The sequence below is a fragment of the Calidris pugnax genome, unplaced genomic scaffold (genome assembly GCF_001431845.1).
Source record: "Calidris pugnax isolate Ruff unplaced genomic scaffold, ASM143184v1 scaffold44, whole genome shotgun sequence".
In the NCBI taxonomy this organism is placed as follows: domain Eukaryota; kingdom Metazoa; phylum Chordata; class Aves; order Charadriiformes; family Scolopacidae; genus Calidris; species Calidris pugnax.
Window position 1 is genome coordinate 41,903,984 of NW_015094506.1, and position 15,115 is coordinate 41,919,098.

A 15,115-nucleotide genomic window follows, 5' to 3' on the forward strand; every position below is an offset into this window, starting at 1 on the left:
CAGATCAGATAAAACTTCTGGGGTACAGAGGGAAAAAAGTAAATAAGGAATTTGAGAATGGACATTAGTGTGGATAGTAGGAACACAAGCAGAAATAGACAGCTCCAGTCCTGGAAATGCACAGCAGTTGGTTATTTGTCAACAGCAAGAAAAAAAAAGAGTGGAGAAGTAGGCATCATTACTTGGTAGCAATCTAAGGCATGAACAGTAAGGCATAAGGTTTTTTTTTAAAATAAAGGCCAAATTTAAACTAAAGAAAAAAAAAGAGGAATTCTGAGTTGGCCTAAATGAAAATAAATCAATATCTATGTCAGTGCCCCTACAGGCCAGGGTCCCTGCAAGGGTATGGTCTGAATACACCTCAGTCGGTGTTCAAAACTGTGTTCATGCCAAGGACACAGGGTTTGCCAGGAAAAGAAAGACTGGGATGAGTACATTCAGAATGGAGAAAAATAATCAGAAACAGCGTACCAGGTTTCAAGCAAGCAAGGAAAGGAAAGTCGTCTTGAATTAAAAGTAAATTACAAGTGAGCAGAAGAAAAAAATAAGATGATCTGAGGAACATCAAGTCTTTGGAACAAGAGGTGAAAAGTTTAATAAAAATTAAATTCTTTTGATATAGATTACAGAAAATAAAAAGGGACTTGGGCTGACAGGGAGAGATAGGCATACAGGAAAAAGACATAGAAGAGAGAGAAGAGCTTATGTGGTAAGAGATGGTATTGCAATCCAGGTGCTGGGGTGGGACTATGATGAATAGCATCTGTTTAATTTTCTGGTTTGCAGTTAGTGTTTTTTATGTTCCTTTGAAAAATCTATGGCTAGGCAGCAGGTAGGAAGACTGCTTGTTTGCCATTCCTTGACCACTGGGCTTTGGCAACAGAGGAATATTTTACAGACGGGACAGTTGCTCCTTTTCTGATGGTAACTGAACTCGCTCAGCAGGAAAAAGGTGCAGGAGAGCAGAGCTGGGCAGCTGGGAAGGGACAGACTTGGCAGGCAGGAAGCTGCTAAGGTGCTGAAACAGGCAGAGGGGAGCAGAAAACAAACATGTAGTCAGCCCAGAGCTAAAGAAAAGAGAATTTTAAGAGGTACCTGGTGGGATGGTGGAAGTTGGTCCAAATCAGAAAGCTACTGAAATTTGCTAGACTGAGAATAGATAGGGCTGGAGAGAAAAGACTGTCCAGCCCAGTACAGGAGGTAGAATGTTTACAGTCTTTTATTTTCAGGTCTTTTGACCAGTCTTGTTTAATATCCCAGTCTTGTTCAATATCTTTGTTGATGATCTAGATAAGGGGATTGAGTGCACCCTCAGTAAGTTTGCAGATGACACAAAAGTAGGTGGGAGTGTTGATCTGCTTAAGGGTCAGAAGGCTCTACAGAGGGATCTGGACAGACTGGATCAGTGGGCTGAGACCAACGGGATGAGTTAATAAGGCCAAGTGCTGAGTCCTACATTTCGGTCACAACAACCCCAGGCAGCGCTACAGGCTTGGGGAAGAGTGGCTGGAAAGCTGCCCAGAAGGAAAAGACCTAGGAGTGTTGGTGGACAGCCACCTTAACATGAGCCAGCAGTGTGCCCAGGTGGCCAAGAAGGCCAATGGCATCCTGGTCTGTATCAGGAATAGTGTGGCCAGCAGGAGTAGGGAAGTCATTTTGCCTCTGTACTCGGCACTGGTGAGGCCTCACCTGAGTACTGTGTTCAGTTCTGAGCCCCTCACTACAGGAAGGACATTGAGCTGCTGGACCGTGTCCAGAGGAGAGCCACCAAGCTGGAGAGGGGTCTAAAGAACAAGTCATACAAGGAGAGTCTGAGAGAACTGGGCATGTTTAGTTTGGAGAAGAGGAGGCTGAGGGGGGACCTCATTGCCCCCTACAACTACCTGAAAGGAGGTTGTAGAGAGGTGGGTGTTGGCCTCTTCTCCCAAGTGAATAATGACAGGACCAGAGGAAATGTTCTAAAGTTAAGGCAGGGGAGGTTTAGATTAGATATTGGGAAGAATTACTTTACTGAGGGAGTGTTCAGGCACTGGAACAGCCTGCCCAGGGAGGTGGTGGAGTCACCATCCCTGGAGGGATTTAAGAAACGTGTAGACAAGGCTCTTCAGGGCTTGCTCTAGTGCCCAAGATTATTGGTTTGTGGGTGGGTGTGATGTGGTGGGGTGTTGTGTTTTGTGTTGGTTTTTTTTAAGGTTAGACTCAATGATCTCAGAGGTCCCTTCCAACCATGGTCATTCTGTGATTCTGTGACTTTCTCACTTGAAAAAAATACTTTTCTAATCTGTTCTAATAAAAAATAGTATTAGAACTTCAATGTAATCTGGCATCTTTTGCAGATTTGCTGCTTTAAGAAAAAAAGGCAGAGAGTGGCTTCTCTTCATTCTGACAGATTCTGGCTGTGACTGTCACAGGGTGAGGACATTTTCAGTTCAATTTCTAGTCCCAACACAGACTTTCTATGTGATCGTGTAGAATGGTATTTTCATTTCTGCTTCAGTCCCAAGTTCCTGATATATAGATGATTTATAGTCAGTGTATGACAATAAATCCTTTTTTAATTCTGAAAGCTGTACATATCCAGATAAGTACTAAGAGACTACCCTTTCGTGTCCCTTAAGAATTTGTCCAGTTTGTCTCATTTGACACTGCTGCAAAAGCTTTTCCATTAACAACAATGTCCTAGCTTTAAGGTATGGTATAGTAAACTCTTAGTACTAGTCTAGGTATGCAAAATATAAAAGATTAAACAAATTTTTAAAAAAGGAAAGGAGGATACCAGTGATTTAATAAACCAAATAGTTTAGGAAGCTGTAGTTAATATCTATGTTTGTACCCCACAGTAACAATGTGAGAAATATCAAGTGCCTGTGACTGTTTGATTAGAGTCATAATTCTGAATTCACTCCAAAACCTGGCAATACCTGCCTTCTGTAACATAACACCACCAGAAACCTGGAAAGTTCCAGGGAGGTTTTTAAATCAATCAGAAGATTTTATCCTTGAACAGAACTAGTATCTAACCCTTAGCTAGGTAGTCTATACTAGTGGAGTCTTAACGGCCGCAGTGCTGCTTTGCAGCATTGCCTCATCTATGTTTTCTCTAAAGAATAACAACCTAATTTTCCACAGTTTATTCAGATGAGCAGTCCCACTGATTTCAGCAGGGATACATGGCAAAATGAAGTGCCTCAGAGACAAGGATTAAATTTTGATAAGAGGAAGGGAGCACTGGAGATGGAGTGGCTGTAGCTATGTTATTTCTGCCAGTTGGAAGTGTTGATTCCTGCAGGCAAAAGACCCTGGCAGCAGTGAAAGCATGGGGGAAACAATATCTGTCATGAGCTTACCAAAGCCTTGTGTCCTTCCCATTCTGAAAATCCAAAGGAAGATCTGCGGCTTTCTTCAGGCTCCTGCATAAGAAGACTTCTGAGCTGTAAGTTACCCAGGGATTTCATTCCCTTAGCAGAAAGAGAGGAAAAAAAAAAGGTTAATTTCTAATCCCTCTAAATGACAGCTACCACCAGCATACATGTCTTACAGACCTGTTGCACCTAACACCTAGGGTGGAGGTTTGTCTGTGAGAATGACTCTCTGGACAAACATAACGAGTACATGACTGGATTATGATGCAGTTGTACTATTATAGACTGAACTATGACACTTAAACTTCATTTGCAGGAGGACTGCAAAGTAATGCACTTTCTCAAAAGTCAACACATATACTCACGAGGTAGTGATCACAACAGTGATACGTAGGGTTAAGTTGATAACTGCTACTGAGGCAAGCAAAAACACAGGATGCTGACATATCGTGATGTGATTTAGCCAACCGTGGAGGTGAAACAACTAGAGGTTGTTTTGTGTGTTGAAACACAGAGTAGACACCACTTAACCTATATCCTTGTAGTAGAGTGCAACCTGTTCAGTAACAAAACCATTTAAGGAAAAAAAGCTGCTGTTTATTTCATGAGATTGTCATGCAATGCCATTGCTTGGATGTCTCCAGTTCTGTTTTGGTGTGGATGTTGTTTGGGAAAGAATTCTGAAAAGTAGGTTGAAGAAATGCAGTAGATTAGTATGTTAAGAAAAGTGGCATCTTAAATTATGTGAACATTGCATTAGCAGCCACTGTCTTTGTATTACCAGGCAGTTCCATGTCCATTTTGTGATTTTTTTAGTTGAGCAGTTATAAACACAGGGAGTAAAATTTTTAAAAGGTACACCTCTATTGCACCAATAAAACAGGCAATTTTGTGCCTAACAGGCCATACAAATGCACTCTCATGCTCTTGAGGATTTCCTGAGCACAAACATTATTATGGACCTAACTGAGATTGAAGTAACAAATGGTGCAGCCTGAAGCCATGGTTATCTATTTATAATAATAATCTTTCTCTCTTGAAAGCAGTATCCAGCCTGTGACATGATTTCAAGGTAAAATTAAAGAAATGTGTTTCTTCAAATGGAGTTTGGGTCGATGCAGTCAGAGCTGGCTGGCTGAAGGCTAGGCTAAATCCTTTACTGTGGTCTGAATTTCTAGGGAAACACCGTACTTTGAACCCAAGACCTGTACAGCTGGAGAATGGAATAAAGAGGCTATAATAAATTGTGTTACTCCATTAAGAGCTCAGAATATATCAAGAAGCTGCGGCAAGTGCCTCACTTTTTAATTATGTAAGATACCATCTTTAAACATAAAGAAAAACTTTGTTCATGACTTGTCCTTCAGCCATAAAAATGCACAGTACTGCTGGAATTCCAACACACATTATTCTTAATGACCAATGTCAGGCCACAAGTTCACAAGTGTTTTAAGCTGGCATTTGCCAACATTACCACCAAGAAAAACGTCCTGACAGCTTCCTCCACTTCTGCCAACTGTTGTGCTTCTTCACCCCAGCACAGAGCTACACTGAGCACAAAGCTGAGTGTCAGAACTGGAACAAGATACAAGCGAAATCTGACATGAGTTTCAGAGCAGACAAAAGGCTCCCTGCACTATTGCACGAGAAATTTAAGCACAAGGGTGGAGGCAATGAGCTACCAAGAAGGTTCTGGGGAAGGGTATACTGCAAAGCTGCTGCTTTGAGCACCAGTGCCAGCTCATGGTGTTATGGCATGCAATTATACCATTCCCATCAAGAGGTAGTGAGCACCCTCCTCCTTCTCTTCACCCCTGAGAAATCTTCAAACACTGAGAGGAGCAGGATGGACATAGCCCTAACCATGCAAATGCATGCCTCAAGCATTTCTTAAATTATTTATGGATACTCCCAAAACTAGAAAGATACTGTAATATACATCCTCCAGAGTTTTCTTTTGAACAGTGAAAACAAGTCTATTTGCTTTAGAGCTGTCCAAGCAAAATTTCAGTTGTTTGGTGCTAGATTCATGTTAACTCTTTTCTAGGAACTTCTTTTCTGCTCTTCTGCAGCAGTAATTGGGAAATTATAATACAGCTTTGGTCCAGTATAAGAGCTGTGTGCAGTGTGAACATGGCCTATATTGCATCCTATGCTTCCATAGCAAAAGCAGTTCTACATCCTGAATTACAATCTGTTCATGTGAATGCTCTGTGGGAAATATTCCTCACTTTGTCTCCCATCCCAGCACATTAAAGTAACAGCTCTACCAAGGAATTGCATACCTAAAGAGGCAAAGCAGGATTTCTGATTACCATTTTGACAAAGGTTCTATTTCACATGATTTTTTTAATGGAGATGAGTTCAGAAAAGAGCATCTCACTCTTCTACACGATGAACTGCGGCTGGGAGGAAATATTCATCAAAAGCTGATAGGTGATGACATGCCTGTTTTGGAGTGGGCATTACCTAAGGAGAAAGGCCTTTGTTTCTCCAGGAGGGAAGGGGAAAAAGTGTTCAGTGAAACAGAAAACCTTCATGATGATTTCATTATGTCAGGTCAGTGATCCAGTTAGACAGACTAGGACAGTTAGTGCCAGCAAATCTTCCGGCTAAACATGTAAAGGAGGAGGTTGCTCACCCTTCCGGGCCTTTTAAAAATGACTGCAGGCATTGTGGATCCTTTTAAGCACAGTTAAAGAGGGCAGATGTCCTTGCTGGTGACATATAGTTAGGCAACTTGTTGCCTGGAAACACATCCCGGTGGTTTAAGCACTATAAAGAGTCAATTAAAAAGCTGTCTTTGTTCCAAATTTTAAGTATTCTCTTGTTTTCATCTTTCGCCTTCCTTAAGGCAACCGTTCTATATTTTGTAAATTAGCCATAAATAGATGTTAAACTGATGAAATCCCTTAATGCTTCCCTTAGTAAAAGTAAACAATGGTAGGAATGGATACTTGAAACAGCACGGGCTAACTCAGCAGAGATGTAAAGGAGTGAACATCCTTTTGTCCATCCCATCTTGATTGACTGAGTAGCAGAAAGATGTGGGATAAAGGAGAGATCCCTTTAATGCGCCCACGAGGTAAAAGTGAGGAAAATAAAATAGCAGTGGAAAGCTATTAAGGGATCTGACTGCGGGCAGCACATTTGTGTTTGCATAAGGGCTGTCCTTCAGACAGCATTGTCAGCTTGCTTGGCCCTTTATAGAACATCAGAGACTCTGAGGCTCAATTTAAAATAAAACCTGATCAAACACTGTATGTAATCTATGCCTACCCTGAAGTGAAGGGAAGTACTCCTGAGGAATGAGCTATATGCTGCTTCTGAATTACAAACACCTCAGCCCAGATCACAAAGAGACAAGGTGCTCAGGCTCACAGCCCCATTTTTAGGAACTTGGCTCCCTATCTGAAGTGATGCCTAAGGAAAGGATCACAAAATAAAGCTGCTGAAGGGGAAGCCACTTATCTAGCCAACAGGAAACAGAACAGGTTTTTCCTTTGCTTTCCCTGTTCTCCCTCCTTTCCACCTCCTCCCATCTGGAGGAGCCTGCCTGAGATACTCACTACCTGGGGTAAATCTTTCCTCCCTGAAAGCAGCAGGCTTCATCCAGTTCTTTCATACACTTGCTCAGTGTTTAACCCATCAAGGAGGCAGGCCACTTCATTCCCTTCATCTCTGCATGTTTTGAAATGCTGCAATTTCAGAACTACCTCCCCAAAGGAGACTAAACTGCTGGCCAGGCTGAGGACAGTCTGTCCCACACGTTGAAGATGGGTCACGGTGTAGCCATAATTGCAAAACTAACGAAGGCACAAAGAAAGCTCACAGCAGTGAACCTGGATTGCTACCTGCACTGCAGGGGAACATGCCAGGGAGGGGATGTCCTGTATTTCAGATCCCACTGTAAGCATTTTACAACCCAGTCAGCATTTTACTCCGATACTGCATAATATATCAACAATTCTTAAATTTCCTTTCCCCTCTTTCAAGTAAGGATCCTGATTTCTGATCCAGGCACTAGGCTGAGAGCGTGTCTAATGCACCAAATGCTCGTGCTGAGACAGATAGCACAGCAGCCACTTTGTGAAACCTGAAAGCACTCAGGTGTAACACAGGTGCCAAAATGCTCGATATTGTCAAATATAAGGCATCTGTGAGCAGGCACAGAGGTGAAGTTTCATGTTCCTACAATATATAGGGTTATGCAGCAGCTGAGCAAAATGCTTTGGGATTTAGGCATCAAATTGTACTTACATCCTATGGAGGGATATAGGATTTGATCTTCAAACCCATGAGTGGGATTATTCTTTGATACTTTGTCACTGCCCCATCTGGAGCCTGCCATTATGGCTCCCTCTGGGAACTCCCATTTTTAACATGTAGAATCTGCTGCTGTAAAAGAATTAAGCTCATTTAATTTTCAGGATTAGAAATCAGTCACACAGGACACCAGTTTATAGGGAAGGGGTAGGTGTAGTACAGCTTTCAAAGTAACAGAAATGCCTACTAACTAGTTGCAATATAGGAAAATTAATTAGTAGCTTTTAACTTATTATCTGGTTTATTACTCACTCCAGATGGATTTGGATAGTCCCTCGGTCAGTACTGCCACATTTCATGCCCCAGACGTGGACTCCTTCTTGTACACACAGCAGGAAATGGGTATCTCGGGCTGGAACTGCTGCAGCAGCGCTGGGAGTGGTGGGGACAGGTCAGCCAGCGAGCAAAAAAGGGATGCTGAAGTGAAACCTGTATTTGCAACCTCTCCTGCATGGAGGTACCACTGCCAAAGGGGCCTCCAGCATCTGAAAACTTTTCTTAGGTTTAGGTACATCAGCCTTGATAAACAGACAGTTGTTTCACCTGTGGGGTTTCTGTTTGTTTGTATTTAATGGGATAAATTCAGGTGGGAAGGGACCACAAGAGCTCTCTCAACCACCTTCCTGCTCAAAGCAGGATCAGCTTTTAGGTTAGATCAGGTTTATTCAGGGCTTTATCCAGTTGGGTCTTGAAAACCCAGACAGATGAAGACTGCACAAACTGCCCTCATGGGGAAAAACATTTTCCCCATATCCCATCTGAACCTCTCTTGTTTCAGACCCTCTCTTATACCTGTTGCCTCTTATCTTCCTTTCATGCCCCACTGTGTCAGGCCTGGCTCCACCTCCTGCCCCATAGGCACCTGGAGTGGCTGTTTAGCCCTCCAGAATTTATCCCTGCTCCAGGCTGGACGGCCCCAGCTCCCTCTGCCTCTCCTCACAGGGCAAGTGCTCCGGTTCCCCACCGCCGTGGTGGCCCTCAGCTGAACTCCCTCACGGTCATGAGTCTCTGCCTGGGACTGGGGAACCAAAACTGACTCCCCTCTTTTCTACAATACCCCCACTGGGTAATGCAAATACCCAGGAAATGGAAAACTCCTCTTCAGTGCCTCCTCCCCTTTATGGAGCCAGGTCCCAAGCCACATCTCAGTGCTCCTAATTAGGCTTCTACCTTCCAGAGCAGTAGGATGGGAAGGTGTGTGCTCTGCAGTGACACCTGGCCCATGCAGTGGGGGATGGAAGGTTAATTGAGCCACTGTGCCTGGTTTTTATCTCCCAGTCATTTGGGAAAAGGGGAAGAAGGGTGTTTTTCTTCCTGCTGTATTTCTTTATTTTAGCTTGAACAGCTGCTTCATTCAGCTGAGCTTTATCATTTCTCATCCAGTATGATTTTGAAAGTCACAGCTTCTCCGGCTGTTTTGCATGGCTCTAAGCCTTAAGTTTCCCTGTTAAGATGAATTCCATTTTCCAACTATTGATCTTGCCTTCTAAATTTTTCATTCCCTCTTTGAAGTTGCAGCCAAATAGAAATGTTCCTGCCACTGACTGTGATTTTCTCACATGAAAATTAAGCTCAGTGTATACTGGTATGTAAAGGTAATGAAATCAGATCATCATCTGAGAAAAATCAAAGCCTTTACCAAATAACTTTTATGAAATTATTCTGTTTTCTTGTACAATGGAGGGCCAAAATCTGTATTTCTGGCCTACGGGTGGCACTACTCAGATGATAAACATATTCTGATTCCATATAACTTCTTAATGATTTTGTTTACTCTCATAGATTCACTTTTAGCAGATTAATGATTGTTTTCTTTCTAGAGAAGATGATTCAGTAATAATCCTTTTGGGTCAGAAAGAAAAACTTACTGGATGGAATTGCTAATGTTTAGGTGAAATATTGCACAGGACAGAATTATAAATTAATGCCACATAGACATATCTGAAGTGCCTAAAATTCAGCCAAGAGAGTTGTTTGTACATTTACGCTTCTGTGAACATGGGGAAAGTATTTAAAGTCAGGTGACAATCATTAGTCAACTATTAGATTAAAAGGTAGGAAATGTTGACTTCATGGACCCGCAGGACTTTGTAATTAAATTTTCTCCTATTTTTAATCAGTGTAACTCTAATTATAAATTCATAAACAAGCTCACTGACCAAACTAGTCCTTGCAAATTGTTTCTGTGAACAGTGATTCAGTTGCAGGGAGGGTGTTTATCATAGAATTGAAGGGATGAGCAAGAGTAAAATATTTTCTAGAAAATATTTTTGTCAGAGTTCTAGTTTATTATAGTTAGGACAACTCTTTCTTCCTTTAGAAGAGGCAAAGCGAGCAAGACTTTCTAGGCATCTAGTCTAAGCACCGCATCCTGATCTAATACCTGCTGGATCCATCTTGAGGTGAATGTTTCAGCGTCCCATAGCCAGTGGGAAGCCTTAGAGATCCCAACATCCCTCCCAGAGAACAGATCAGGCCAATAACAGCCTGAAGGTGGTGAAGGGTCTAGGTATAACAAATAGGATGCTACCTGGCACCTGACAATATTGGAGCTTGGGCATAGTGGTGTCTAAGGAGTACCTGGCTGCAGGATACACTCAGCACTTGTAGAGTCTGATCCATGGTTGTGGGTGGAAGAGTAGTCACCTCCCTCGTGTGACTGGAGCTCAGGAAGCAGCAGAGGTGGCTGGCAGACCAGCCAGATGTCAGAGGGGTGACTCTTCTGCTCCTTTTCCCCTGTTGGGAGTCCCCTCCTGGGCCAGCTGCAGGGCCAGAAAGGGGCAGGCTCTGAACAATGAGAGCCTACAGCTGGGGCTGAGCAGCTCAGGGGTCAGGGAGGGGAATAAATCAGGCTCTGGTGTCCAAAGTGGGGTGGGTGCAGGAGCCATACAGATGGCACCAAACAAAATTTCTCAATGTAGTCCCAACTAGCCAGACTTTGCAGCAGGAATGCTGTCTACCCTCTAGGGCCCACCAGATTTCAGTTTCCAGATATCAGTTTTACATGGAAGGCACTCAGATTCCCCAGGGATGGAAAACAGTATCAAACAAACAAACAATTATACATCACCTTCATCCACTCCTAAGCATCTTAATCACTGTAACTAATACAGCTGTTAATCCTCCATTTAATAATGAAAATACCTGTCTCAAAACCTGTCTGACTTTTTTCTGTAAGCTATGATACTACAATGCTCTGTCCATCCTTTGATCTTAGGCACAATGGGACTTTGAAAAGCAGCAGACTGTCCATTTGAGCTTTGGAAATCTTCTCTCTGATCACTGTGTTTCTGTCTGAACAGCCCCACTTTTATGCTGCACTTGCAAACAAAGGTCCTGCCTTCTTTCCTTGCCTCTTCACATCTTTCGTGACCTATTTCCCACCAAAACTTTGTTCTTTTCAGAATGGTAATGAAGTGAATGGTAATGAAATTTGCAATTTTTCTTCATTTCCTTTTTTTTCTTTCCCTTTTGATGGCATTGTGGTGACACGTTGAACTCGGGACTCTGCTCTCAGCACTCCCTTCCTCCCTCCGGCTCAGTTCGTGCCACCCCTCCCCACCTTCCCGCGTACCTGCCTCTTTATGCTGTTTGGTTTATGATCTCCATGAATATAACCGTTCTGTTTAGGGAAAAAGGATCACTTTTTCTTTTGATCCACTTCCAGTGCTCATTGTACTCCCTCTTATTTCATTCCTTCTACAAAAGTCTTTGTTAAGGCCCTTTTTTCCAAAGTATATGCCCTTTTTGATTCAAAAATCACTACTTCAGTGCCTTTTCTTGAGAACTCTTTTATCAGTGCTGGTATCTTTTGTCAACTCCCACCACATTTTCAATCTCCCTTTCCCTCAGTATGATCCCTGAAGAGGTATGTTTTATTTTTCTTACCTCTCTTCTCCTTAGTGTTCAGTTCAATCAGGTTCCCATGTTACAAACAGTACAGTTGCTGTAATCATATCAATGATTACAATGAACATAATCATAATTTTTTGACAAATTAGAAATTTTGCTTTCTGAACATTAGCTCATTTAAATTTGCTTCATGTCTGCCATTCCAATTCATAAACGTCACGATTTTTCACTCTGCAGAAACGAGTGATGTTGCAAGTAGCTACATTCACCCTCCACTAATCTTCAGACACAGTTTACAGTTTTCCTCTTCTAAAAAATGCCCATGTTGTGATTTTCCTCATATTTTCAAGGTATTTATCCCCAGAATGAAGATTCAGCAGCTTTCCGAGCCATAACTTATTTTTGTGCCATTATCTCAAGCCATTTAGAGCTCAGCTTTGCAGGACACTAAACATAATGCAGCATCAGAGCACCTAAACATCAACTTACTGTGCAGCACATGTGCAGTCTACTCTACTAAGCACCTGTTCACATATCTAGGTATGAAATCAGCTTCTCAGGTGGACCAGGGCTCATGGGCTCAAACGCGGAGCTGAGACTTATGTTTTCCTCTGGCATCTAGAGGTGCTGCCCAGAGCAGAACCACGTCCACGTGGCACTGAGCTCTCCAGAGCCAGATCTGAAGCACAACATTTTTTGTAACACCAGCATGTTGGGACTCTGTGCCCCGAAGTGCTGACATTTAATTTCAGTAAAACCAAAGACAACACCAGCAGAAATACCCACGCACCAATCAGCACTTTAAAAAGTAACTGTCTGTAGATGTATCGAGCCACTTTACCAGTCTTCTGTTGAATAATTTCCCCATGCTATTCAACCACCAACCCAGATACTCCCCAAATTAAACCAGATTTCCTGCACTACTATTGCAATAATTTTTGCATACATCCTAGATTGCTTTTCAGTACAATGGTCTGTTCCTTGTAACACAGGAGGAAATACAGTCTGAAATATAACTTTGGAAATGAATAGAGTCCAAGTAATTATAAAACCTGATACTGGAATATATTATAGTTATGAAAAGCATACCAGAGAAATTGGAATAAATTGAAAACTGGAAGGAGAGAGGATATTAAAAGGACATAGAAAAGTACAGTGCAGGGATCAAATTTACTAATTTGAATATCTGAACAAACTCAAAAGTGATATTGCTACACACACTTAAAGTTTAAGAGAATTTTATGAGGAAATAAAAATAATTGTGTATCTCCTACAGAGCTGTCTCATTTTCTGTTTACAAAAGCAGATGATTAGTGTCCCTTGAATATCAACTTTTTGATATGTGTATTCAACAAGGAGTGATTGAATTTTAGTAAGTTATCCCTAAAACCAGGCTTTCTTGCACATTTATATTATCTAATTGCATTTGTTACCTAGACTATTTCTGCAAATTTCATAAGAACTTTGTATTTTTACTCTGGGTCAAGATATTAATTTAAGCTTTCTAAAGTATATTTCCTTACTGAAAATGTAAAATAAAAAAGAGAACGACATAAATTCTAAGCCCACTTATATCTTTTAAATAATCCACTATCTTGCAAAGACTAAGTACCAAAAGCTAAATCTAAGCTTCAGAAACATGTGCCAAGTTTTACAGCACTTACGAAAACCAAAGCAACTGAAGATTGAATTATGCATTTAAATACAGATAGCATTCAGGAAACTGATTGCTTAAGAGCAGGTTTTGGCTAAGATTATTTTTAATCCTTTATAAATTTCTAAAAGAAGTGGAAAGTGAAGCATGTGTTGCAGATTTAAATAATTAAGACACAGATAGGCTAAAGGACTGGATTACTAACCATCAGTCGTTGAAACACCCAAGTTCAAATAACCCCTACAGCTACACACAGTTGCCCCTGACCCTGAAGTTACTGCACCTGCTGGCTCTGTAAAGTGGGGAGTTAGGACTCAGACTTAAGCATCTAACTCCAGGAAAATAAGGAGTGAATTCGGCATTGCGAGCATCTGTGTTGGCTCCCTCCAGGATCGGGTCCCATGTGGCAGAAAGAGTGGCTACAGCTGTGAGCTTTTTTAAAGCTTTCTTAAAATTATATTGAGAGCTTGGACAGAGAGCTCACAGCTGAGTTGGGAGTGATAACGGCCTGAGAGTCTCTTTTGTGGACCTTCTGGACATGCTCCTGATGCACATGGCTCAGCAAGACTCACAAGTTTGAAGCTGAACAGATGCCTCAAAATCCGTGGGCCCAGGCCCTGCAACAATCTTTCAGAAAGGGCTGGGGATGTTCAATCAAACAGCAGCAGTGGCTCAGCCCGCCCACCCGGTGGCAGAGATTGCAAGGCAAGCTGAAGAAGCTTGTTAAGAAATGCTTCAAGCAAAACTAAACAGAGAAAATCATTGTAAGGAGAAAAGGGGAACACTTCAAACGCGGCCTAAAATGATTATTCTGCAAATACGCGCTGCCTTCAATCTCAGTAAAAATACCTGTTTGCATAAAGCCAGATGCTGAAAAGAGCCGTGCAAACTTGAATGTGTAAAGCAAGGGGAGAGAAGCCTTTGGAGTCACACACTGGATAAGCATAGAACAGCCTGGGAGGAAACTGCTTCTCTGCTCCGTTTCCCCTGTGCCATAGAATCATAGAACCACTAGCATTGGAAGGGACCTTAAACATCATCTCGTTCCAACCCCCTCGTCATGGCCAGCAGGATGCCTCCCACTACAGCAGGGTGCTCAAAGCCCCATCCAGCCTGGTCTTGAACACTTCCAGGGATGAGGCCTCAACAACTTCTCTGGGCAACCTGTTCTGGTGTCTCACCACCCTGACAGTAAAGAATTTCTTCCTAATCTGAGTCTCCCCTCTTTCAGTTTAAAACCATTATCTGTCCTATCACTACACTCCCTGATAAAAGACTCCCTCCCCATCTCTCCTGTAGACCCACGTTAAATACTGGAAGGCTAGTATAAGGTCTTCTCTTCTCCAGGCTGAACAACCTCAACTCTCTCAGCTTGTCTTCATAGGAGAGGTGCTCCAGCTCTCCGATAACCTTTGTGTCCCTCCTCTGGACCCACTCCAATAGGTCCATGTCCTTCTTATGTTTGGGGGCCATCCTCATGAGAGCCTTTGCAGTTTCAGGTGACAGCTCAGCCTCATCATGACTAGCTTTGGAAAGAAGGGTGTTCAGTCTGCCCCTGGGGGCTTCCCCTTGCCCTCATCCCCAGGTTGCTGCCAGGGCTTGCAGCAGACCTTCCAGCCTCGTGGGGCAGCCACCATCACAGCAGGCACAGGAGCCATCACTGACATCCTTTCCTGGCCACTGTTACCTTCCTCAGCACCCAATTTCAGCAACAAAAATGGGAATTCAGTTGTTCACAATAGAGAGCAGTTTTGGGAATATTTTACCAAGTTTCTTTGAAAATAAAACTTAGCTGAAAGAATGATGTAAATGGAGACCAGCCAGCCTGGGTGACTTTTTCCTTCTTCCCTTACAGCTACTTTCATTCCCCAATTCAGGGTGCAGCAGGACTTGAAAACAGCCAGCAGTCCTCTGGAGGGAG

General features: G+C 42.5%; 1 long non-coding RNA gene across 1 annotated transcript in view; it reads right to left on the reverse strand.

Annotated features, from left to right (window-relative positions):
• The window catches only part of LOC106901132, a 56,120-nt gene that overhangs the window by 24,402 nt on the left and 16,603 nt on the right, over positions 1-15,115 (reverse strand). The window contains exon 6 of the long non-coding RNA XR_001414252.1: positions 3,348-3,458. This is a non-coding gene — a long non-coding RNA (uncharacterized LOC106901132). The remainder of the gene's footprint in view (positions 1-3,347; positions 3,459-15,115) is intronic.